Here is a 25,112-nt window from a genome sequence, read left to right on the forward strand (position 1 = left end):
AGCACGCCCTGAGAAAACGTCTGTCGACAGTGGAGGCACTGTCTCCGAGTCCCTGTCGACCCACCCCCTTCGCCCATCCATCACCCTCCTGCCGCTCCGCGACCCACACACCCTCCCACCGCATCCCCTAGGCTCCGCGACGGACAGACGCAAGCACACACCCTCCTAGAGTCTGCACGCCCGCCACGCCAGAGGGGGCTCCGCGGTCTGCGCCCGCTGCCGCAGCCGCGGCGCGGGGCAACTGGGAAAAAAAAGTTCTGCTCAGAATACCAGCGAGCCGACCGACCACCAGCCGACCCACGCGCCGACCCCCTGCTCCTTACCTCGGTCTGGGGGCCGCGGGAGCGCACCGGTCCCGTCCGCACTGCAGCCAGCGGAAGGCGCCCCTCTCCTGCCGGCCGACTCCCTTCGGCCCCTCCCCGCCCCCCACGGGTGTTTGCCCAGCGGCAAAGCGGGCTCTTCCAGGTAAGTATATAAGTTACTGTACTGTGTGGGAGGGTCACGATCTTGGTAATTGCGGCTTTCCGAGCTTAACCCCTGCGTTCCTGCCTTCCTCCAACTTGTTGAGGACTCGTCGGGTAGCGGTAGAGCGAGCAGGCGCGCCGCTGCGAGCGCCGGCCGGGAGGGGGGAGCGAGGTGCGCGGGGCAGAGAGGGACATCGAGACAGCGAGCGGCGGAGTTCAAATGCCCCCTGGCAGCGGTTTTCATTGGATAGGTCTTCCCCCCACCCCCGTCCCCACTGGTTTGGTGCCCCCCCGCCCCCCATCTCCCATGTAGGGGACGTCTCCAGGCAAAGTCACGATTCCTTCTCAGTTCGGAATGAACTGTGACTAGAGCCATGACGCAGCCAGCGCGCATTACTCACTTTTTGCAGTCACGACTTGGGAATCCGTGCTGGTTCCAACCAAAATTACACCGCTACCATTGAATTATTTAATAGGATCCAGTTCGGGGTGAGGAGGTAAACTTGTGCATTGTGCCAAGCAATGGAAACGGGTGGGAAAGAACGAGGTGGGGGAAAATGAGGACAGGGGGTGTCCCTCCGCCCCCTTCTTGACTCTTGGACACCCCTCCACCGCTCCACGTGTTGCAAGTGCTTTATTGCGCTACCACCACTCGCGTCCCGACCGCTCCCCCAACCCCTATTTCCTTTGCAATTGTGGCAGAATTTGTAAACACAACCACGCAACTTGCAGGGCTGAGAGGGGCGAGGCTTGGGAAAGGGAACTAGTAGGTCCCAGTGAATGACGGGAGGCCGAGGGGTGGGCTGAGAGGCTGTGAAGAGCTTTGGTTTGAACCGAATTGTCAAGGCAAAGTGTGGGTTGCAGCGTTATTTGTTATTCTGCACATCAGTAACAGCCCTTGTTACTATTATGAGTTGAATACTCAGTCTCAGCCAGGGAAACTTCCAAGAGAGCGACGGCTTCTGAGCTAAACATAACTCACTCCCCGCCCCAGGCTGCACCCTTGCGTGGGGGTCAGGTCACTAAAGCGAGGCTGACAGATGGGAAGGGGTGAATGAAGCAGAGAGACCGGGTGTCTTCTCTCCCCTGAAGGCTAGCCCCCTCAAATACTTACCTTGCCCTCCCGAGTTTATATTTTTTAAAAAGCATATAAAATATTCCTGCACGCACACAAAGCTTACTGCAGACCTTCAAGAGTGCTTCATTTCTCCCACCGTCTACAGCCCATCCTCACGGGCCAGTTTGAGGATGCACTTTAATTCTCCCTCTCCTGGACTTAATCAGCATGAATGTCTTTGTGTGCGCGTGATATTCATTCCCTCTCTGCCTCTGATAACCTTACCTGTCTGGAGCTGATTGCAGTGAATCTCAGTCTGGGTCCAGCCCCCAACCCCAGGTAGTTGATGGTATTCCCAACAATATTTGGCAACTTAGAGAACACCTCTCCAACTTCCCTTCAGGCTGTTGTAGACTCCTTTGGCTTTTGGCTTTAAGGCGCCCCGCGATGTTCCCTAGCTTGAATTCTCTGCGCATCGCACCAGCAACTCCTGTGCCTTGGCTTCTAATTCACTCATTCCACCAACTCACTTGGGGCTTCTATGACTAGCATGCGAAAAAGGGGGAATAATAAGAAAAATGCCACACCACACACACACATACCTCCTGGGAATTGCAGAATACGGGGTTATGGGGAGCATGAAGTGGGAGGGGACGAGGGTCCGAATAAAGCAACCTATAGCCTCTCATTTTGAGAGTCACAATCACCGAGGAGAAATCTTTCAAACCCACTGGCGGGAAGATGCGGGATCCTGGGAATGGAGACCCGGATAGTGCCTGGCCTCTGCAGGGAAAGCCGGTGAGCCACTGTCCTTCCATTCCTGAAACGCCGGGCCTCGGCTCATCCTCGAATCTAACACTTCGCTCCCCCTCCTTTAAATTTTTTCCTTTCCTTCCCACTCACCCCTCCTTTCCCGAAGCTCTCACCGAAGTCACGACTATCCCCTTTGAACATCCTTAACCCCGTCGTCCCCGCATCACTCTCTGCATCCAGGGCGGGGCTACCCGTAGCTGGCGCCAACCCCGCCCCCTGGCGCTCGGAACTGAACTCGCCCAGGACCGAGGCATTTTCAGCACCTGTCTTCCGTGGACAGCAACCGAGTCCTGGTCCAGCCCGAACCAAGGTCGCTGTCCTCAGTTCCCGGACCGGAGCGAGCGGGGAGGTTTGTCAAAGGAATAGAGATTTTTTTCCCTCTCTTTACCCAACCCCATCCATGCAATTTCGATCTATATTGCACAGTCTCCATTAATCTCTCAAAGATAGAGCCCAGTAAGTCATGCCTGGCCATCCTTTAAGACAGAGAAAATGGGGAGGGGAGGGGGCTATCGAGAAAACCGAGCTCAACAGCGCCGACCCATAACTAGAGAGAGAGTTGCAGCAGCTATTGATTCAGAGATTTGTCAGGGTGATTCCCGGCTCTGCAAGAATTCCCTCTCTCGGTTTCTTTGCATGCAGCCCCAAATTCATTATGTATATATATATATATATATACACACACACAGCTACACCCCTTACCCCCTACTCAGTCCCACTATCCTCTTTAGAAGGGAGGGAAAAGCAGCCAAAAAAGAACCCTGGAACATGCACGAAGTAAGCGTCAGCTCATACTCACAGTCTGCGGCATGCACATGACATAATATTACTTACCCAAACGGGAACTCCTTGAGAGAGAGAAAGAGAAACATAGGGGGAGGAAAGAGAAAGTGGATGGAAAGAGGAGAGAGGAGAGGAAAAATCCAACAATTAATTTCCAGACATAGTTGTGGGGGGAGGAATGCGGTGATGTCCAGGTTTTCTTCCACCCGCGCTGGCTTTTTATCCCAGTGCAGCCCTCGGTTTATTTCTGGAACACGATCAAACCCTGATGCTATTTTTAGCAAGTACTGAAAAAACCTCCACACACAAAGGCATTTCGCTGGAACCTTACGTCCAAAACATTAAACGTGCATTAAACGCCCCCTCCTCACTTTTTTTCCCTGCACCACCGGACTCACTTGCATTACTGCAGAAAATGTTTTTCAAATCAGAAAAATACCCAAATTTTTTTTATATTCTCCCTCCCTCCCATTAACTCCCATCTGTCTCTGCCTGTTGCAAGCTCCTCGCAGTCTCCCTGAGCAGAAGGCGTTGGAGTGGTTGTATTCTTAGAGCTGCATGTCTCCATTGACCAGATTCCCTACATGCTGAGCAAAGTAGGGGGTGGGGGGGGGACATAGTCCCTTCCCCAGAGGAGCCTCCCAGAAGAGCTCTAGAAGCTATTGCTATCCACGATGGAGATTCCCAGATGAGGGGAAAAAAAATCATCCATACCCTCCCCACGTTTCCCACCCACGCTCTGCAAAATCGCGTTGTGTTTGCAACACACCGCCTTTGGAAATGTATATTTTGAAAGCTGCATATGTGTGTCTGTGTGTGTGTTTTGCGTTCTAGTAATTCACTACGAGGGGGCTGGAGAAAATAGACTCATGAAGGCAGCGCGGAGCAGCCGCCTTGAGTCTCCTTTGCCAGCCTGCGTCAGTCATCAGCTACTGACGTCACGTGCAGATTCTCCTCTTTGGTGGGTCTGGTTCAGCTGAGAAGACGCTTCTGCTCGGAGACAGCGCTTTGTGTTCGGCGCAGCCACTGAGCAGGCGAGGCGGCCGAGGCGGGCGCCACCCTAGGCTTGGGCTGGGCAGCTGCAGAGCAGGCTGCAGCTAGTCTGCACAGGGCGTGCAGGGCCCCGAGGGCGTACCCAGCAGGACAGCCCCCTCCCCAAACGCTCCAAACCGCCGAAAGCAAACTCGGCCATGCACAGACTCCGGCGCGAGTCCTTTCCCCGCCCTTTCTCATCTGGTCACTGTAGCACAGACAGCTATGGCTATAACTCGGATTAATTCTGTGTGTTTGTCGGGCAGATAGCCCCGGCTCCTCGAGTGACGCAAATAACAGATTCTAAGGCTCCCGCTCTCTCTCCTGCTCTCTTTTTCTCCCTCCTTTTCCCTCTTCTGTTTCCTGCGCCCACGCATCCTGCCTGGTCTCCCACGGAATCAGCCAGCTATACAGCTTTCCAGAGAGCAATGATCCGAGTTACAGAGAGACGGACAGACTCCCAGAGCAGAAACAAATAAGCCTGCAATTAAATACACACATGCACACAACCCTTTGCAAATGGCCAGCAGCCATTTAGGGGCTCCCCTGCGTGGGGAAGGGGGGAGCTGATTCACAAATCCACCGCCCCCGAAGGCGTCTGTGCTGGCGGTGGGGAGCGCCCAGAGGAGAGTGTCAGGGCTTGCTCCTGCGGCTCTTCCCTCTGCTCACCACCCGAAGACGAAACCCACCTCTAAAAATACCCAGATGGCAGGGTATTCGGGAATAAACAACTTTTGCTGAATGGCAGGAGGAGGAGAAAATTCAACAAAGACTGCAAATGCTTAGTCTCCAGAGACATTATCAGGACTTTTTAAGGCGAGGTGACGTTTACCCTTTCTCCCTCTCAAAGACCAGGATATCTTTTTTCCTACTTAAAATAACGTCCCTGAAAAATGAGCTCAATGGATTAGTGCTATTTTTAAACCAATTTGAAAGAAGCGTGAGGGTGAGGAAGTGTGTGCATGTGTGTGTGGATGTGTGTGTCTCAGGGTGTGTGGGGTGTGTCTGAATCTGAGGTTTTCAGCAGAAGAAATGCCACACCTTAGCATGACAAAGGGTTTATTGATTGATGAGTGATGGTGGTGGGGAGAATTTTTGCAGATTGTTAGATCTGAACAAAACCACAGGCACACAAATCACCCTCCTTAAATGCACACATATTCTAGATCCACTTGGAGAATCTTTGCCCTGAGAAGGGGAAAACCAGAAAGCAGAGATCTATTTACAATCGTGGCTGGAGGAATGGTTTATCTCCTTTCTTAACCCTAATTATCAATCTTCCCTGACAATGGTTTCCTTCAATGTCAGTAAACACTTTTCCAGAGGTTTTCACTTGGATTTGGGGCACAAGGCCTGGAAGGGGAGAATGATCATGGGCCTCAGCTGTGTCATCTCCCTTCTCAGGCTCTCCTACTCTTTGTAACTTGCCTGAGAGATTTCGGTTCAGCTTAGCCCGTCCAGTACCCTCAATTCCTGTCTGTACTCTACTAAAGGAAGACAGAGGGTGTCTGCTCAATACGGGGGACACCTTCTGGCAGCCCATCAGCAGCTGTTTATTTTTAGCTCACGACTGCATGCATGTATGCATGTGAGAATGTTGCTGCAGTGGGAGGCATGCAGTCAAGGGAAGTATCAGTGAGAGGGAGGCGGCCCTGGTTCTTGCGCTGAAGATGACTTATCACATGGGGTCATCAAATGTGGCCAGACAGACAGAGACTCCGGCAGTGTTTCAATGAAGTCTCCTTGGATTAATGAAAATGTCAGGCTAAACATGTTTTTAAAGGCACGGAGTAGGCGTTTGTTTAGATATGAGATTAGTATGTGTAAGCATAAATTCATGTGTGTGGGCACATTCACAGAAGCCACATGGTTTCTGTATGGACTACATAAACTATATAGAGAAGGAAACTTTAGAATGTAACCTGCTTTCTATGCTGTACATAGTGGCTGAGTATTATTGTGTCTGATGTTGCGATCAAGACAGATTCATTTAAAATCACTAACAGCTTTTAAGCAAACCCTGAATCTAGTTCTAACAAATAAGATAGAGTTGGAAATGGAATAAATGTGCTCAGGCTTTGCACGTCAGAACTTTGAAGGCAGCTGCCAAAATTGTGCTGATTTAACACCGACTTCCTGGAGGATTCAGTGTCTTTGCACCTCCCTCCCAGAAGAGGGCGCCGCTCTGCCTTGTTTCTGTCTTGCTCCAGTAATCAAGACAAAGTACGAGGGGCTTGGAAGCTCAGCAGAAACATCTGCAGAAAGTTAGTCCTCCATAACTAGCATCTCCATCTCCCCTACTCCTCAGTCAAGTCCTCTGGTGCATGTCTGGGCTGGAGCTGGTGACCTTGGCTTCGCGAGCTGTCTCACCATGCTATGCTAAGGGCTGTGATGCCCAATTTCTGTCTGAGCAATCAAGCTAAAGACCCTGCGAATGAATAGACTGATGTGGAACCTGTCAAAGATGAAACCGCCTTCTGCATTGCCAACCCATTCCAGGGCATCCCAAGCATGAAGAGGACGCATTCCCCCTAATGCTCCCCCAGAGGGCTTGTGGAAGTAGGCTGCTTGTCACGAAGCCCTTGAAAAGAACAGAGTCTCTTCTCTTTCAGGGTGAGTGAAGCCCAGAAATGTCCTGCCCATGTCGACTGTCTCCTCTCCAAGCACCATGAAAAATGCCAGCAGGTAAAGTAGTGGATTTGGAGAAGAAAAAACAGTCCAGCTCCCAGGATATCAACCAAGGGAAGTCCCTCAGGGAGGAAGTCTAGGAAAGGGATTCCTCTTTTCCTAAAGGTGTCTTCATCAGGGAGCAGAACTATTTTGGCTTAAGGAAAAGAGGGAGAGAGAAGAAACCAAGAGTTTTTCAACTTCAACTATATGCTAGACACTGCCCCGGACACTTTTACATGAGAAGCTGTATTTAATCCTTAAGGTAATTCGCTAGGTGTCATTATGATAATACCTACCCCTAAGTCTTATTGAGCACAGAAATCGCTCCCCAAACAGTTATTATTTTTCCCATTTGAAAGCTAATGAAATGGAGACCATACGTTTAAGCAGCTTGTCTAAAAGTCCTAGAGCTTGAAGTTACAAAACTAAGGATCAGATCAAATTCATATCTGTTTGGCTCCAACACTCATGCCACACCACTCCATCATGTTGCCTCAATTCCAATCTCTGGTCTTTAATATTCCAGGTCTATCCTCCATCATGTGGAGTTGGAGATGTCTGGGACACTTTAATGAGACATCTGTTCCTCCTAAGGAGCCTATTAGCCAACAGATGTCCCCTGCACAAGGCTATCTGCCTGTGAGAAGAGACCCCTCCATTCTATTTCAAGGAAAGCCCTAGCTGGTTCAGCCTTATCCACAACTCAAGGGATTTGTCTGAAACCAACCAGTTTGCAGTGGAGATGCAGTGAACTTGACATTCCTTCAGGCTGCTGCACCCAAGCAAGTTTCCACTCTCACCGAGGATGCCCCTGGGATGATGCTAGGGAAGAATTAGGAACTCCCTGGTCCAGCTTCCCAAGAAAGCTGTCCTAAAGCAAGAAAACAGAAAGTCTATATGCACCTTGAGTTAGCTAGTCATTTGCTAATCCTCCATCACGCCTTTAGAAACGTGCATCTCTGATCATTTTTCTGATTCTGAAAACTTTACAGTCTGAGCCATTTAGCACAGTGGGGGTAGATAGGCCACAGCGTGCATAATTCATGCTATTCCATGATCCCCTTCCCCTGGTAAATACACATTTTCATCACTTACCCTGATCAAGAGGTATATTCGATCTTGGGAAGCTCTTCTTAGAAGCCAGCATATTTGGAGATTTAAGAGTGAAAGTTTTAAGGACTGCTGGATGCTGGAGGAAAGTGATTGGAATTTCGCCCTCCCCCTGCCTTTTTTTTTGGTTGCCATCAACAACTCAAAATAGTCTCAATAGTCTATTCACCTGAAAGTAGTTACATTGTTCAACTTCAGAACAGTTGAGACAATATCTGCTCTTTGCACAACCCCATTATCAAGAGGCAAACTCAAATGCCCTCCTCCTATCAGCCATTCTAATTGCCGGACACCTTGGAGAATCAGATGATATGTTTTCCCATGCCTTGATGATAAAAGGCACATTTGGGAGAACGAGAACCTAGAGAGTCACTCAGGAATACCTAGAGTTGGTTTCATGGTGAGGATCTCAGCAAAGACAGGGGAGCCAAAGCAAGCACATGATAGGGGGCTGAGGCAGGGGCGGGGCTCAGGAGTTCAGCACACTTGAGCTTAGCAGAGGCTAAATAGAAAGGTGTCAGGGCTTGGAAAGCATGGCCACAGAGAGAAAGAACAATCTGCAGCATGCTTAGAAATACCTGCATGAGTTTAGCCTTAACCTTGTGGTTGAAGGACAATTGTCTATCTACCTGAATTCAGCAGGCAGAGAGCTAGCTCAATCACAAATTCATGGGTGATGGGTAGGTCTGAATTAACAGAACTTTTTATTCATTCACTATTACAGCAGGCTTGCACTTAGCTGCTGATCTACTAAGTTTGGATCACTCTATCTGGTAGGCCAGGAGAAAAGAATGGGGAATGCGTTTCTTTAATTCCTAGTCCAGTAAGTATAGGCTGTGGGACACAGAGGAATAATGTATCTGCTAACATATCTAATTAACATATCTGCTGGATTGGCGAGATTTTTTTTGTACTTATTGGCAAGGCTATTAGTTAAATAGAGGATGGGATCTGAATCTTGTCACTAAAAGAGAGACCTTCAGCTCACATTTGAAAACATGGTAGCTTGCATCAGTCCTAGCTTACCTGTAAAAGTAGAAAGAAGAGGGGCAGGGAAGAAAATATACTTTCTGGGTATGGTGGGTTTTCAGAGAGCTACACTTTTTACAGAAATGATTGTCTTTAGAAAGAGATTGCCATGATGTTCACAATTCCTGGTTTGGTCAATCCTCAGGATCTGTTTTGGTTTTTTAGAGGTCTAGATTAACACTGTGAGGCTGGGCTAACATCTCTGTCTGGGCTGGGATCCCTGAAGAGCATTTGGGTAAAGAGGGACCAATAGAGGACAAATCTTAGGACCTAACAGGATGGCTCTGACTCCTCAGCACAGGGTTTTTCAGAGCACTACAAATCACCCTAGACAGTGCTGGCAAATGCCACTTACCTCACCATCCAGGAACCTGTGGCTCAGGACCCATGAAGAAAAGCCTTGGGTCTCAAATGAAAATGCCCAATGTGAAGCCATTGCAATGTGGTTGAATGAAATGCAAATTTAATTGGAGGAAAAAAAATCTAGAAGATTTCATCCTGTATTCAGAGACAATCCACTTCTGAGGATCTTTCTCTTTCTCCTCCCTAGCCCCCCTACATTCTCAATCAGTCCAGTCTTGAGTAAGCCCTTTCACTATATCTGACTGGGAGCAAGGGATTTCTAGTCTCTCCATGTGGTTTCAATTACGTCACACTCAGATATACTTTGAGTCCCTTCATTGAGTGTGACTGCTCTGGAAAAGTGTCTTGTAACTTGATTTTGGCAGAAAGTAGGATTTGCTATGTTTTTCCTGACAAGGGGCTGACCGTTGGACTGAGTCTAGCATGAGGGAGGGATAGGAGAAAGAGAAATTAATGTTAACCATCTGGGCATAATTTGCCAAATAGAGACAAAAGCCACTGCCCATTAGACGGCACTCAGAGAAGGAGCTGAGTGGGTGGTGGATGGAGGAGGAATGGTGGTCAATAAGGGGTTCTTATGGCAAGGGTTAATAGGAAGATGAACGTGAACAGCAACATTGCAGAAAGCACGAGGCAAAGGATGAGGTGTGTCCTGGGTGTGTGAGGACTGCTTTGAAAACTCATCTGGTCTCCTCTTGGTCGTTGACGCTCCTACAACAAGCAAGAGGAAAGGGACATGGTGTCAGCAATCCACATTCCATCACTCACAATTCCCTGTGAGTATTCAGTTCCAGGCTCTCCCCTCCCCTCCTTCGGTGGTGCCATTTTGGCTTTCCTGGGGATGGGAGCAACAGGGGGGCAGATGCTCAAAGCTACAGTTGGGTGAGGGGGTGATCAGTCTTACCAGCAGGTGGCCAAATATGAATACACTCCAAATTCCGCAGGTCTGAACACACTATTCAAGTCACATTTCTGGCAAAGTGAAGTTTGCGGTATTAGGAGGTCAAACCAGAAAGCGCTGCTTCCACCCATAGCTGAGGGCCAGGAGGTTACATTACGGATAAATCTTTTAAAGCCAGCTGTTCTGTTTAGGACAATGACAGCCAATTGCTCACTGCAGAAAGTCTGCTCCTGTTATCTCTGTGTTGTTATCAGCAGGTACCATTCAGATATCATTATGACACTGCTCTGTTTTCAGGGGAAGGGGCAGCTAGTGGAAGGTCCTGAGTCAGGGATGGGGAACTGAGTAATGTCTGGTGTAGCCACTGTTCCACTGTGTAGATTTAGAGACATACTGGCAGTGAATTTGGAGACCAGAACTCCACCCAAAGCAGGAATGGGACTCCTATTACTTACCTATATCTCAACTCCCCAGTAAGAACCAATGTGAAAATGCTTTGATTCTCCTGGGTGAGGTGAAAGATTTACATCTTCATGAGCTACAGGAGAACTGAAATAATATTTGGGATTCTCCTGGGGACCTAGATATTGCTAACATGTGGACCGGTGAGAGACCAATGGTAATAAGATGAGTGGTTTATGTCATTCCCAATTCCCAAATGGCTCAGTATCAAGGAAGCTCAATTATGAAACAACCCAAAACAGACAGACCCAGGAAGGGATCTGAATATAAAACAAGAAGATAGCTTCACAGTCTTCATTGTATATAATTAAAATCCCATGCTAGTCTCTGAGTTCCAACTAACACCAACCAAAAAGTCAGAACTTAAGCTGAGAGTGACAATTTCTGGTCTTAATTCTGCCGTTTGCTCGTAAACAAAACCTGGACCCAAGAACTCAGTATCTTAAGTTTCCAACCTGTCAGATGTGTGACCTATTATCTCCCCTACCCATCTCAGGGGATTTTATTTTAAAAGTAGCCGTGACCATGTTTCACACATTTTAAAAGGCCTTACTTCTGTCATGGAAATTCTTCTTAGTCTCTATGGCAGTTCCCTGCTTTCTTCAGCCTGGGCCTGAAGTGAGAGTGCAGATTGGACAAAGCCTTGCCATGTAACTAATTGCCTCATGGGCTGAATTAAAAAACAAAAACAGGCCGGGCGCGGTGGCTCAAGCCTGTAATCCCAGCACTTTGGGAGGCCGAGGCGGGTGGATCACGAGGTCAAGAAATCGAGACCATCCTGGTCAACATGGTGAAACCCCGTCTCTACTAAAAATACAAAAAATTAGCTGGGCATGGTGGTGCGTGCCTGTAATCCCAGCTACTCAGGAGGCTGAGGCAGGAGAATTGCCTGAACCCAGGAGGCAGAGGTTGTGGTGAGCCAAGATCACGCCATTGCACTCCAGCCTGGGTAACAGGAGCGAAACTCCATCTCAAAAAAAACAAAAACAAAAACAAAAACAAACAAACAAACAAAAAAACAGGAGGCTGGGTGCAGTGGCTCTTTGGGAGGCTGAGGCAGGTGGATCACTTGAAGTCAGGAGTTAGAGACCAGCCTGGCCAATGTGATGAAACCCTGTCTCTAATAAAAATACAAAAAAATTTAGCCAGGTGTGATGGTGTACAACTGTAATCCTAGCTACCCAGGAGGCTGAGGTGGGAGGATTGCTTAAAACTGGGAGGCGGAGGTTGCAGTGAGCCAAGATCACGCTGCCACTGGGCACTCCAGCCTGGGCAACAGAGACTCTGTCTCAAATAAATAAACAAGCAAATTAAAAAAGTAAAATTTAAAAAAACAGGGCCGAAATTCTGTAAGACCTAGGAAGTTTATGGCGCAATCTCAGAGCCTCTTTATATTAGGTGATGAAAACAAATGCTACTTCCAATCCCACATTGTCTGCTGGCTCTTCTCTTCAGTTGTCACTCAGGAGAAGCATAAGAACGATGAGAGTCACCAAGGGGGTCTACTAGTCTATGGTGACACCAGGAACTTATTTAATCTCTTCGGGTCTCAGCTGTCTCATTTGTAAAATATGGGTTTACGGTGAGTATTAAATGAAATAATGCATACAAAATGCTTAGCACTGTCTTGGCACCCCCAAAACATTAGTTGAAATTATAAAGGAAGCAGGAGAAACCAGTATCTGCAGTTCCATCTTTCTTGGCATCTCAGGGCACCTTTTCTCCTGGCTTCAAGGTGCTAGGATGCTCAGGTGCTCTAAATTGATACCCACAGGGCAGGGCGGAATAACTGCGATGGATTTCCACCAAAGAGCCAGTAGAGGGAGCTCCAGAGTAAAACTGTTCTCTGTTGCACATTTCCTTCATTTCTCTATAGAACAAATCTCTGCCCAGAGGCCACAGGCTTTTTCTCCACTAGCAACCTTTACTTAGAGAGAACTGGAGACCTCAGCACAGGACCTGGACCCAGGTCTGCTTTCAGATAACCCAGGTGTTTTTGAACTTTAGAGACATCGTGAGTCCCATGCCTAGGTTCAACTCTTGGGTTCCATTTGCAAGATGAACTAGAATGGATGGTTCTTAGGGGGTTGGTCCCAAGAGATCTGAGGCTGGAGCTGGAGCTTTAACTTTCTCTGGCCCTTGGATTTTGAATGTGTTCTAGATTTCCAGTTATTTTCTTCCCACAAATATTGAGAGTCGCAGCCATTAAAGGACCTTATTATAAACTTTTTATAGAAGAATCATGGAGCCTGGATAACCCTCCTCTCCCAAAAAGGATTTGCAGCAGGATAGTGGTATATCCCACTTAACAGCAACAGGATGAAGGAAATCATTCTTGCCTGCTCTCAGGAGCCTTTAAAAACACATCTGATAACCTAAGTGATGGACACGGAATCCTTCTCAGACAAAAGACCTAACTAACATGGCTGCCAGAAAGGGAGCAAGATAGATTCTACTGAGGCTCTGAACCAAGTTTTTCCGCAGTCCCTTCCCTGCTGAAATTCCTCAGGTTAACTAGTTGGCTAACCTATCAGGGCACAGATATTATTATTATTTTAAATATTCTGGGCCAGGCACTGTGGCTCACGCCTGTAATCCCAACACTTTAAGAGGCTGAGGTGGGTGGATCATGAGGTCAGGAGTTTGAGAGCAGCCTGGCCAATATGGTGAAACCCCGTCTCTAATAAAAATACAAAAATTAGCTGGGCGTGGTGGTGCACGCCTGGAGTCCCAGCTACTCAGGGAGCTGAGGCAGGAGAATCGCTTGAACTTGGAAGGCAGAGGTTGCAGTGAGCCAAGATTGCGCCACTGTACTTCAGCCTGGGTGACAGAGCGAGACACTGTCTCAAAAAAAAAAAAAAAAAGGAAAACAAGAAAAGTTCTGGCTCACAGTTAATCAATGCAATAGTAGGAGCCCCAAGAGATGACGGGAGATCTTTCTGGTCTTTCTTACAATTAACGTTTGCTCACTGGTTGATTTTGATTAGCAGTGGCCTGGCTTCTTGTTAGGTACCCAAGAGGTTCTGTGTTCACCTACTTACAGGATACATAGTTCAAAAGGAACCCAGAATAAGGGAAAGACTTCCCATCCAGGGAGGTTAAAATAGTTTATGAGCGCTCCTCACCTCTCTTCTGCTGGTATGATATCAAGAGTAACAATAACTAATATTTATTGAGCACTATATTTATTAACCTCAGGTACTGTGCAAAGAGGTATGTATGTATCATCCCACTCAATCCTAATGGCAACTCAATCAAACAGTTCCTATTACAATTTCTACATTCAAGTTGAAAACCTGAGGCTTAGAGAGGTTAAGTAACTTGTCCAAAGTTAAACATAGCTGTTAAATGTAGACGCTCGTATTTGGAAATACAAAGCGTCCCCTCTTTGGGCCCTGGCTGGGTTCCCCAGAACAGACAGAAGTGGAGTTTCGTTCAGCACTGGGAGAAGTTTCAAAGGGTCAGGGAACCTGAGCAGTGGGGCACACCTTGTTAAGTCCCAGTCGGGACTGATGGAAGAAGCATCTGATGTTCCTTCTCATTCATTGTCTCATTTCCACAGGGCAAGCACAACCTGTCTGAGGAGGAAACAAATTACCTCTAGGATGAAGCTTTTTACCTCTTTTTCATTTTCTAAGATGACCTCTCAGATACCTTGCCAAGACACACAGAATAAAAGGGAGTCATTACATCTTTAGAAAATGTAGTGGACTTTCATAATTTGGGAATGAGTTATAAGACTGACAGCTGGGACAGCTAATTTAAGAGTAGAATTCTTCAAGTCCTATACCTTAAAGGAAAAGACAGTCTTCAGGAACTGCCATTAAGACTAATCTGAGGGTAAGTAATGGATTTTCTCAGTATCTATAAGCCATCACTCCATCTACCCTTACTGTAAATGTGCTGGGCTCTGTTCACCCACCTCTGGTTAAGGGTCAGTGTTGACCCACTGAGGTTTGGACCAGCTAGGGGAGGCAGAGGCTGTATAGGTCACATCACAAGAGGCACCTCTCTTTAATCATGGATGACGAAGACCCTGCCTTCAATCCTCTAATTAGCTTGGCTGCTCCTATTCATCCTCTGCTTCCTGAGGTCAGTGGAGGGAAGCTGTCCAGTGAGAAGGTGGGCTTCTGATTGCATGAAGGAGAAAACATGAAGGAGCCACTGGTTTGAAGGGCCTTACGACCACTGATTATAAGAAGAAAGACTCAGCCCATCCTGGCCTGTCCTCTCATCCTCATCCCTCATCTCTAGAGCTATTACCAAATGCTTTCATTCATGGAATAACTTGCTGCTCTGGGCCACCAGTATTAGCAAATATATGGGCTCCAATTGACCTAAAATAGTATGTTAAATTACAAGTCACAACGCAACTTTGATCTAGACTGTAACTCAAGAGAATTATTAATGTTTTGATAGGATCTGGGGCTCATGCATAAGGAAGGTTCATTCTGGTCTGGGATTTGTGGTCCAATTTGCTTCCAAACCCCGATATGAATGAATGCATCAATCCCTCAGTGGTGACCAGCCTTCACCATGCTGCCACTTGCATGACATAGGTGGTTAAGTCTTAAAACCTAGCAAGTCCGACAGCTTATAAACTAGCAAGTTAATGTAGAGTGGGAAAAACTCCCTTGCTTTGGGGAAGTGGCTAAAGTGGGGTTTTCAGGGAAGGAAGTGGCTATTTTGATCTTCCCTTGTCCCTTGTATCACCTCCCCAAACCACTGTCGTTTTCTAAATCTATGCAAATATGGAGAAGTATGTAAAAGTAAATAACCTTTGTAGTCAATTGGGATCCTAGCTCCTGCCCCAGACTGAGGCTAGGATGAGGCTACTCCCTGCCGAGAAGGTCTCTGACTCTCTGGTTCTTAATACTCAAGAGGTCAGGGTAAGTCCTGTAGTTCTAGGACCCATGCCCTCTAACATAATCAGCCCATGGATTCCTAATGGAATGAATTGGGCCAGGCACAGTAGCTCACACTTGTAATCCTAGCACTTTGGGAGGGCAGGAGGATTGCTTCAGCCTAGGAGCTTGAGAATTGCCTGGACAACAGTAAAAAATCAAAACAGCCAAGCATGGTGGTGTGCACCTACCCTTCAAGGTTGTAGTGAGCAATGATTGTGCCATTGCACACCAGCCTGGGTGACAGTGCAAGACCCTGTGTCTAAAAACAGAATCAACTGCTGTAAAACATAAAAGAAGGCTATTCTTCTCACTAAATATTACTAATGACCACTGGGACTAAAACTCTGGATCTTTTTTTTAAAGTCAGGGTCTCATTCTGTCACTCGTGTTGGAGTGCAGTGGCACATTCATAGCTCACTGCAAGCTTGAATTCCCAGGCTCAAGCCATTCTCCTGCCTCAGCCTCTGGGGTAGTTGGGTCTTCAGGCATGCACCACCATACCTGGCTAATTTAAAAAAAAAAATTTAGTGGAGATGAGTTCTTGCTTTGTTGCCCAGGCTGGTCTCGAACTCCTGGGCTCATGCGATCCTCCCACCTTGGCCTCCCAAAGCGTTAGGATTACAATGGTGAGCCATTGTGCCTGGCCAAAACCTGGATCTTAACAGATGAAACTTGTTCTTTCCCAATGGATACTTCTACACCAATTAACATACTCACATCAACTCATGGATGAAAGGATTCTTAACAGAAAGGGACATTGGGGAGGTAAATTTGGAATAGAAAACAGAAGGCTATGATGGCTTATTGTTCAGGTGAGGGCTTTATCATTGCATAACAACTCAGGATTGGTAAGGGTCCTACCAAAAGGAGAATGTGGACTGTTAAAAGCCTTTCTCACCTCTGGACACCACGTGCTACAGTGACAAGCAGCATCCGTGTTTTAGTCACCACTGGATCCTCAGAATCTAGTGTATGGCCTTCCATAATGTGCCATACAGAAGTATTTGTTGAGTTCCTAATTTTAATAAGGCCTTAGGGACTAGGTAAGAGATTTCTTTCTTCTGTCTTCCACTAGGGGATGAGGTCATTGAAACACAAGACCTGGGTGAAGAGTAGATAGTGATACTTGCCTACAGAGAATCACTAAGGGGCTTTCACAGCATTCAAGGAGGGCTTGGAACATCTATCTCAGCTGAGGGAAGACTCGAGTCTTCCCTGTAGGCTCCTGTGAGTCAAAAGGAGATAATCTTCTCTCACCCATACTTGAGGTCAAGACCTGTGCTAAACATCAATTGAGTCCCTTTCTCCTTACCTGAATGCCCTCTCTTTCAGGGTTAGGGACTTCTGGGAGAAAAGAGTTGAGTTCCTAGTTGAAGTGAAAGCTCCAGGGAAGTTGCCCAGGCCCGTCCCTTACTTGGTAGGGCCAATGGCTTTCAGTAGAGTATAGGGGAGATAGACTTTACCCAGATCTCCCAAGGGAAGTCTTTACGTATGTGGAAAAGTCTAAGAGGAACTTTGCTAACTTCAGAAAAAGAAGAATCTACCCGTTAGGAAAAGCATATAGTAGAAATGCCATCCCACATCATGCCTCACGAGAAGATGTTCCCAAGTCATTTTTCTGATGCTTCCCTGGGCCAGAGGCATAATAGTTAAAATAATAATACAAAATAAAAGTAATAGGCATTTGCTATGTGCCAGGCATGGAGCCAAGCCCTGCAAATATCAACTCAATGAATCATAATAACTTTTTGAGGTAGGTACCCATTTTAAGTGTCAAGAAGCTGAGGCTTAGAGACTTTAAATAACTTATCAAAAGTCACATAACCAACCAAATATAGGAGCCAAGATTTAAATGCAGGCATGTTTGGCTGCAAAGCCTGAACTGTTCAGTTATACTGTACTCAGGATGCCAGCCAGCCCATCAGAGAGGCCTATGCCTATTTCTATTACTCAGTGAGATGGGAAAGAGAAGAAGGCAGGATTTAAAAAAAAAATTAATATCTGCCTTTGTGCACAACATATACACAAATACATGTGTCACTTACGTATCTAGAGGGCTTTAGGATAAACCATCTCACTTCTGATTTCATTGTCAAAATAACCTTGTGGGGTAGCTGTTCTAATGTGAATACGCCCATTGTTTAGGTACGGTAAGTAGTTCAAAAAGAAGCTGAATAATCTTCCCAAGAACATACATCCACGTGGTTGCTTGAACCGGTGTGGTTTGATGTCAAATTCATGTGTCTATCACTATAACATAGTGCTACAATAATGAGATCTACTCTGAGCCAGCTAACATTTATTAAACACCCACCATGGGTCAAGCACGGTGCTAGGCTCATTTGTAAACAGTCAATAATTCCTCACTGACTGGTCTTCCAGGTCACTAACCGACTGTCGCTGCAGCAGCCTCCAAGTCTGGTAAAGGTTTTATAAAAGAATAAACAAGAATAATTCTTCTTTTTCTCTAGTTACTCTCAGTAGCCTAGACCAAGGTAAGTATTTCTCAAAAGGGTGTTGGGGTCACCTGAAGGACCAGGCTAGAAAGAAAAGCTATATTAAGCCTGAAAAACACAACTCTCAAAAACTCTCCAAGTCCCTGAACTAACGATGAAGGGTCGATAGTCTTCATTCTCTAGGTTGGATGCGTATTTGATGCTATTTTATTTACTCACTAGTCTGCCACTTCTCTAAGATGCCCTCTAGCTTTGCTTCCTAGTAGATGAGGAGCAAAAGGCAGTTGATGAAGGAAGGAAAACCTCTCTTTTTATTGGGTCCATCAGGAATGTAAGCCCGTCTTCCCCTTGACCCTTTAAGCACCAAACCCTGCTTCTTCCACATCAACATCAAGTGAATTTATTGCCGAAGTAATTTCTGAGAACTTGTCATCCTGGGCCAGGAGACCCCTGGGCAGACCTCATAGCAGTTGTGAGATAAACAAGAAGCAGCACTAAATAATTAGCACAATTATTCATGAAGCAAGCCAAATATATTTTATTGCTTTTAGGTGGTAAAACCTAAGTACAGATCAGTCAGGGTATCTGCTGGATGGAACCAAGCTTGAAAGTGGCAGGTGGGAATGGGAACCAATACTTAATCTGCATGGCCTGGGCCCTAAACCAAGGCATCAGTGGACCCAGAAGAGATCAGGAAATGAACTCTCCCTTCAAAGCTGTGACAGCGTCACCAGGAAGTGGTGGATGTTCACAGAGCAGTACTTGGTTAGAAGAGAAGAAAGCCCCAATGGGTCAAAAAATGAGGCTGCTACAGTTTTTTGCTGCAGATGCAATTATTCGTGTGATGAAGGAAGATGAGTAATATGGTTTCCAGACTGAGGTCTGGGTTACTTCCTACTTCCTCCCGCCGGGATTGACTTGTGTAGTTGCAGTGCCCTGGGCTCAGGAGGGTTCCATGCTTGGTTTAAGATTCTACTGTTATTGTCTTGAACTCTTAATAATTTTGTCTTTGAACCCATGTTTGGTAAGTGAAGTCTATGGGATAATGGAGAATGTGTGTGCTCGTCCATCGTTCCTGCCCCACAGTGTTGTCAGCGGCCTATGAGTACAGAATTCCAGTGGGAGCTCAGCGAGACACAGGGCAAGTAGAATGGAAAGGAAGCCTATGACTAAATAGACGGGGACACGGACAGTGCCCAGGGTCATGCTTTCTGTTTGAACCAGATGCTTCCAATGCAGAAGAAAGGCAGTGGAGTTCTAAGAAACACTAATGACTAAGAGACTCTAGAGTAGCATTTCTTATGTTCCTTCCCTGTGTCTGCCAAACACCTATGCTGATAATGATGACACAGAAGGAGAGGTGAAGATGGAGCAATCCATAGCTATTTCTCACCAGCAAGCTGAAGGTGGAGCGTGCTGATACAATGTGCTTGTATCAAGAAGTGAAATAAAAACAGTGGAGTTCATTTTGTTCAGCGTCTCCATTGTTCTGGTAAGAATGAAATACCTAGGCATATATGACCTATGAAATAATCATGTAATTTCGGTGATTCTACAAACTAGTTAAATGCTCTTGTGTTTACATTTACAACTGGCATCACACAATATAAAGATGAACAGTAAAATTCATGCTAAAAATGTAAAATGTTTATTTTTCACTACATGAAAAAGAGAAAATAAAAAACCACCATGACAATTCTAGAGAGAGATTGTGGAAGAAAGACAACAGCATTGTATTTCAGCACTTTCTTCCTGCTTTTGAACAAGGGGCCCTATGTGTTCATTTTGTGCTGGGGCCCGTGAATTATATAACCGGCTCTGCCCCTGCCCCTAGGTTTCTTTTGAGAAATAGGGCAAGCATCAGGGCTCATCCAAGGTGATGGAGATAAGTTGGACTTCATTCTCGCCATAAATGAGTAGACACCTGCTTGCTGCAATGCTCTCCAACGTCGCATGAAGGGGCAACTGACACTCCTGAATGAGTATGAGGAAACCCAAGGGAAATCCAGGTTCACCGCATACACTCAGGGACATCAGGTCCACCCCTAAACTGGATGAGGCATGTCTCAACTGCCATCTTCGGACTTGACAGAGAGGAAGAAGGTCTGTTTCCTCGTGTGTGTGGTTCATGAGCTGACATGTGGAGAGAACCCTGGGTACCCGCGTGCATACTGCTGTGGTCTTTGCACATATATGTGCATGTACACTGCACATGCATGTCTGCATGTGACAGGAGCTTGGGCACCTGGTAGAACCTAAGAGAGGTGGTCTTTTCATGGATCTCCAGGGGGAAGGCTGTCGGACGTAAAATACTTTCGAGGTGTTATCCTTCTGAAACTTGGTCCCCAGAAGACCATAGCTGAGAGCAGAGAGAGATACTGATGGACTTGGAGGACTATGGAGGGCAGATGGCTATAATTTCAGAACCAGATTTTTTTTTTGTAATCACTTCCCCCACAACCTTTATATCAAAGGGAGACAAATACTTGTTGACTTAAGCAAAAAACAGAAAAAATTTCCTTCTGAGAAGTGCAACACAAAGAAACCTGATGCTTCTGGGCTGTGGAAGACTCTCCATTCCCCTTCTTCCACTAGCTAAAAGATGGTGCAGGACCTTCAGGGATGTGGACAGTGGGTGTCAGGCCAGCTGGCCTGGCTGTACCCTACACCAGTAGGTCCAGGGATGGAGCCACTATCCATTCTGCTTTATTTAGTGAGACAGAACTGCATACCAACAGCAGGCTTAATCACGGTCTGGACCCGAATTTCACTTCCCATTTATTCATCTGTACTCCTTGCCTTTTGGTTATTTGGGGTGGGGGGTAGCAATGGCATACTGATTCTATCTTCCAAGCACCCTCCCCACATCTCCCACATCCCTGCTGAAAAAGATTCCCTTCTCATGTTAATTTGATGACCCAGCCAGCTGCTCCCGCCCCCTCTTCCGCCCCCGCACCCCAAGCACAAAATTAAAAGCCACTACCTTACTCCTGCAGAATTAGCATCCCTGTTCAGTGGTCTTCTCAACTACCAGCCCAGTCCAAAGAACCCTCGTTACATTTCCAGGTTCATCTGAACTAGATATTCAAGTAGTGCCCCCACACGGATATTTAAGGACCGTGGAGGAGGGGGTATTCCCTCCTCCCCCTTGTGTTCCACCTCCCAGAAGTGGCTGCTCCTCAGAGTGGAGGTGATTCAGCTTTCCTAGAAGATCATTTGCAGGGGAAAAAAAAATTACAGTACTACAGCTGAGAGTGCTGCCTGCTTCCCTCGATGAAAAAAAAATCCTGCTCTCAGACACATGGAATTCCCATTGATGAGGTCTGGCCCACACCAGGCGCTGAATTTTCCCCATTAAACACAAAGCTCAGGGTGAAAAATGCAGGGGCGGCAGAAGGGAGAACGAAACATTTTCAACCTTTTCAGCCCTCTAGGGGATTTGAACTCTGGCCCCCAGGTCAAATGGCTGATGTTCAAAAGCCCCCTCTCTCCACCCCTCCACCTCTCTTCCCCAAGCTCCTTCCTAACAAAGAATGACTCTCTTTGCTACACACAATAAAGCCCTGGTGGATTTATCCAGATTAAAAAACCCCTTGAAGTCCCTGTCGAAACTAATCTTCTCAGGAGAAACACTTGTTGATAACCACCTCGCTTTGTGCAGCAGCAGGGAGGAGCTGGGAGGACCAGAACCCAACGGAAAAACTGGCCTGTGACCTCCCTATCATCACATGGCCCCATGCACCACAGAATCCTGGACCTCAGAGAACGCCCCTCCTCCCACGACACACAAATATTCTGCAAGCCCCCGGCCCCATTTAGCTTCTCCACCTCAAGCTCCCCGCCCCATTTCAGCACCAGCCCCTCAAAGCCGGCAGGCCAGCCCTGAGGGTTCCCAGACTGACGGACCCTGGCTGAGCTCCAGCCTTTCCCTCCTTCTCTGCTGCCCCCCCTCCCCAAGCTTTAACCCCTCACCCCACAGGGCCCAGCCTCTCGTCTTTCCTGCTGCAAACTTTGTCAGGAACCTTTTCAGGCTGTTTTCCTCTACACAACCAACCCTTAAGAAATCATGCATAAAGATTTCCCTCTACAGGTGGTTGTGAGCTGTAGCAGGTTTTGCTCTTGCAATGGAAACATTTATTTTAAATTTCATTTTGCCCACGAATAAGGTTTTAAACAAAAATGATTTTGCTTACACCCGCTAAAGACTTAGTATTTTCTCCAAATAGTGGGGAGAAAATTAAGTTCTCTATGCAAGACGTGGTACCACTCCCATCACCACCACCATACCCTGCTTCTTTATCTCCCCCCCCTCCCCACTTTGCTCTGACTTCAGGGAGCCTTTTTGGAACTAAATTTTCATGTGCAAAATAATTCCAAGAATTAAGACACTCAGTGAATGAGAATCAATCCAAGATACGGCCAAGTGGCAGAAGCCCATGTCCACTACAGAATACCCCTCCACCCTCCACCCCAAACCACAGAACACTAGGGTGGGGGGAGCCAAGACGGCGTCCCCTCCCCAGCTTAACAGCACAGGATGGTCTTCAGCTGGCATGCCTCCTGCAAAAACCACACACACAAGACCCCAGGAAAGCCTGCCCAAGAAGTCTAGGCAATTTGTACAGAGATAATTGTTCAGTGAAAAAGACAGTAATCATGGCCAGTCATACAAATCTACTCCAAACATTCACCAACTGACATCATAAACTTTGCAAAAGCCAAACACAAGACAGTGCATGGTATAACCTACCTTGGCGAGCTCCTTCACTTTTTGTGCAAATGTTTTCCCTTCCGCATGCTTTACATAGATTTCTAGGGAAATTTGGAAGGACTGGTGAGGGGGTGGGGGGAGGTGAGGGAATGAGGGTAATATAAATAAGGAAGCATTTTAAATGCACCACGCAAAAAGCTCGGGATTTCACGTTGTGTGTCTCTGCACTCTTCCCGGAGCAAAGCAAAACAGTTCGCGTTCAGTGCCAGACTTGGAGGGAGAGGGAGAAGAGAGAGGGTGGGGGAGTGAGGGAGGGGGTGAGAGGGAGGAAAGAGAGGGAGGGGGAGAGAGAAAAAGAGGGTGGGGGGATGCTGAAGGAGAGAGCGAGAAGAAGAGAAAGAAAGAGGAAATGAGAGAGGGAGAGGAGAGGGGAGGTAAGGGGAGAGGGAGGGAAGGAGGGAGGGAGGGAGATGAAAGGAGGGGGAGAGCCAAAGGGAAGGAGGAGAGAGAGGAGGCAGCCCCCTCCCACGCTCCCACCCCCACACATTCAGGCACCTTCTGAGTAACTGATCAGAGCAAAGAACTCATCACCCACGTTTGAAAACCCCGTTTGGGACTAAGTCCCGATGCACACACACTCGGGTCTATTTATAGACAGACCCTAATGATATGTATTGCATTCTGAACGTAAATGTGTGTGTGTGCGGATTACATACGGTTCCTTTGACAGGTATGATTTTTTTTTTTTTTTTTTGCACTGCAGTGCGTCTGATTATATCTGTTTGGATTTTCTTCTTTCATTTTTCGCATCTAGAAAACATGCATCAATTTCGAAGGTGTTCGGGAAAAATGGTGGGGGTCTCAATGCTTACAAAACCCTGGCTTTTTTTCCCCCTGCAAAGCTGGGATATTTGCAGAGTTGAGGCTGTTTGAAAAGGCTCCAGCCCTGGCTCAGTGTAGCACGCCCAGTTCCAGCAGTGTGTGCTATTGACCTGCATTGACGTCAGTGCGTCATTAGGTCTCCCTTAGAAACACTGACTTTCAAAAATAGTATCAAATTAATTCAGTTGGAGCCTGGTGAAGAAAGGATACTAGCTGGAATCAGCCATAAAACTCCAGAATTTTCAGCCCTAGATCTCTTCTTCTTTTTCTAGGAGCCAAATAGAAATCAGATTGTATGGAAAATGCCATTGATGGGATTTTTTTTTTCCTTAAGAAAAGAGACCAAATTAGATTGCAAAACCCAGAACTGCCTCTGTTTTTTTTTCTTTCCTCTCTTTTTTCTGATCTAAAAATAACCCCCTGCTTGAGCTGACTGCGGTATCTTTTGTGTTGCAGCTCTCTGTTTTTAGCAGAATGGTCCCAGGGAAGGGTGGAACACAAGTACAGATATTGATCTATTGATATTTGCAAAGCCAGAAATTAATTTTAATGAAACAGGTGGGCCCCATTGTGGTGGTGGGTAATAAAAAAGAGAGGGTGCCATGGGTTCCATTTATGCCATTCACACATTCCGTTTCATTTTTTCCAATTCATGTTTTAAATACATAATCCCCCCCCCCACCCGCCGTGTGTCTCACGTGGCCTCTGACCAGCACATGCAACCCCCATTCATACAAACACGAAGCACTGGTACATTCACACTCAGCGGAGACAGTACATTCATAAGCAAGGGTTCTGGGATATTCCTTCCTTCTCGTAGCTGCTTGGCAGGAAAGGCACAGCAGCCCACCAAAATAGGCTTAGGTTTCGTCTGGGGGACTTAAGTATGCAATCTGATAAGATATTGTATTATTGAAATCTGCATTTATTTAAACATCTGCTTTTTATGGGGTGAGGGGGGACAACTGCTCCCTTCATTTAGCTAACAATCCAGTTTTCATTGGTCCATTTCACAATGATACATTTTTATATATACCTATGTATTACATATGTGAATACGGAGTGCCTCCCCATGGAAGCAAAGTGGGTGAAAGATGCCACTTTCAAAGTATTTGTTGGGAGCGGGATGGGGGGGTGTTGGGGAATGTTGGATTTTTCTGTTTTCAGAGGAGGTAGTTCACAATAGTTTTGTAAAGTCTTCATTTCCCACGTTTCCTGCTTCTCAGTCCTCCCTCCCTGACTTGCCCTCCTCAGATATGTTCACTTGGGCCTCAGGATGATAGAAGAATTTGGTTCCTCTGACCCATTTAGTCTTTGGCCTCTGCTGAGACTGTTAATGAGGGGACTAATTGGGGCCATCGTGTATAGGGGCCTTCACAGAGGCCACTTGGATGACAAAGGCTGTGGGGGACCTTCAGTGGGGGAGAAGAGGATCCCAAAATAGACTTAAATCATATGATTTAAAATTAAGT

General features: G+C 46.8%; 1 long non-coding RNA gene across 1 annotated transcript in view; it reads left to right on the plus strand.

Annotated features, from left to right (window-relative positions):
• The first annotated feature begins 393 nt into the window (after positions 1-393).
• LOC116555099 overlaps positions 394-25,112 on the plus strand; it is a 35,757-nt gene continuing 11,038 nt past the window's right edge. The window contains exon 1 of the long non-coding RNA XR_004270370.1: positions 394-465. This is a non-coding gene — a long non-coding RNA (uncharacterized LOC116555099). The remainder of the gene's footprint in view (positions 466-25,112) is intronic.

The sequence above is a fragment of the Sapajus apella genome, unplaced genomic scaffold, assembly GCF_009761245.1.
Source record: "Sapajus apella isolate SASKATOON/1434 unplaced genomic scaffold, GSC_monkey_1.0 scaffold14, whole genome shotgun sequence".
Lineage (NCBI taxonomy): Eukaryota > Metazoa > Chordata > Mammalia > Primates > Cebidae > Sapajus > Sapajus apella.